The 1,803-nt window shown below is 38.5% G+C and overlaps 1 pseudogene; it reads left to right on the forward strand.

Moving 5' to 3' along the window:
* The window catches only part of LOC107671638 (HORMA domain-containing protein 1-like), a 7,807-nt pseudogene extending 6,256 nt beyond the window's left edge, over nucleotides 1-1,551 (forward strand).
* Nucleotides 1,552-1,803: the final 252 nt, after the last annotated feature.

Genomic DNA, 1,803 nt, shown 5'->3' on the forward strand with positions numbered 1-1,803 from the left:
CCCTCCCCTCTTTTGCCCCACGCACCACTGAACTCTGACCCTCTGACGGACTCTCCCACTCCCCCCTCCCAAATATACACACACAGTCACTTTAATCAGTCTAAATAAGCTCTTTTTGCACTACAAATCATTATATCTGCACTGTTGTTTACTTCACTGGTTTGCACTCTATCTGCCATGTGCCGTGTGCTGCTTTATATATATTTTTTTATATATTTTTTTACATTTTACCTTATTGTATATTTGTATAGTTGTATTTTATACTTAATCTGTATATCTGTATTTATGTTCTACTGTTAGTGTTATCTGTATGCACCAAGGGTCTGAGAGTAACGCAATTTCAATTCTCTGTGTGTATGTGCCGGGACGGGGCTCGAAATTCGCAGGGTAGGAGGGGGTAGTGACGCTGGGTGTAACTAAAAAGGTGCCATTGTCCAGTGAGGTCCGGTTGGGGAGTTATGGAACGATCTCATATCGCATAATCTTATTAACTGTTTATCTCCTGAACTGCAACTTTCTTTACCACGCTATTCAGCGCCAATCCCGCTGTGCAGTCAATTTCACTGGTTAAGCTTAGGGTCAGGTATGGGGTAGGTTTAGGGGTTAGCATTTTTTGTAGCATAATGTAGGAAATCAACACTTTAATTGACAACCAATAAAATCTTTAGAATCAGATGTGGGGCGGAGTTTGCACTGAAGTGGATTGGGGGAATAATTGCGCATGCGTGTCATGTGCTTGTCTGTCAGTGGGAGGAAGCCACGCCCTATTTTGGAGCTCCCACCCCGTTTTGGAGTTCTCACCCCCATTTGGAGATTTCCGGGATGCAGTTATACCCTTGAAAAGTGAAGCCAACACATTTTGATCACCATCTGGTGGCTAGCTGCATAAACCCTGCTCTCTCCATGTAAACCAATGGCTTGAGCCAAACAAAAAAAAATTAAATCACACTTCAAATACATTTTTCCCAGATGGATTCCATAATTTTAGGTAGTTCTTATCACGCGGGTGTATGTTGAAGTGTTCGATTTTCTAATAAGTTTGCTTTTAGTTAGATATTTGATGTAATAAAAACAGGGTGTGGTGTCATGATTGTGAGCTTGTGATTGGGTCTGTGGGAGTTTGGGCGGGACTTCACCTCACAATCACTACTGTGCTGACTGGGCTTCAAATGATTCACTACTGCTCAGAATCTGGCTCCAAATGACATCATCAGCACAAGATGGCTGTGGCCATATCTGGGTTATTTTGTCTTCACTTTTCTATAGTGGAAGGAAGTGAAGATGCGTCATTCATCTTTTTTTTATGTCTTATTGTCTTGACCTTTTGCAGAATCTATTGCACAGTTCAAACAGCCCAAGAAAGCTATAGCAAAAGGTAAGATATTTTTGATTACTTTTTTTAAATAGAGATAAAAGTGTTTTTAAACATAATTTCATGTTTTTTTCTTTCATTATATATTTGCACAGAGGAAATGTGTCAGAAGTAAAGTCACCAGGAGGAAAAAGAAGAAGAAAAAAGAGAACACATCAGACATATTAGGTTTTTGCTAATATATATTTTTTAAGTTAATGTTCATAAAATGTATTTTTACCAGATAGAAGTTTAAAAGGTTTTTGCCTGGGTAATTAGTTGTGGAGAATTCATCCTCCTCATATTCTAGAATTTATATATTTATTGAGCGGACTTCCTGTTTCTTTTCACTGAATGTACAAAATGATGTTGAATGCATGACACATCAGCTGCTTGTTACGTATGAGTATATACATAAAATAAACAATGCTTCACACTACCTTACATGAGAT

This window comes from Sinocyclocheilus anshuiensis, unplaced genomic scaffold, assembly GCF_001515605.1.
Source record: "Sinocyclocheilus anshuiensis isolate Anshui unplaced genomic scaffold, SAMN03320099.WGS_v1.1 scaffold524, whole genome shotgun sequence".
Taxonomy (NCBI): Eukaryota; Metazoa; Chordata; class Actinopteri; order Cypriniformes; family Cyprinidae; genus Sinocyclocheilus; species Sinocyclocheilus anshuiensis.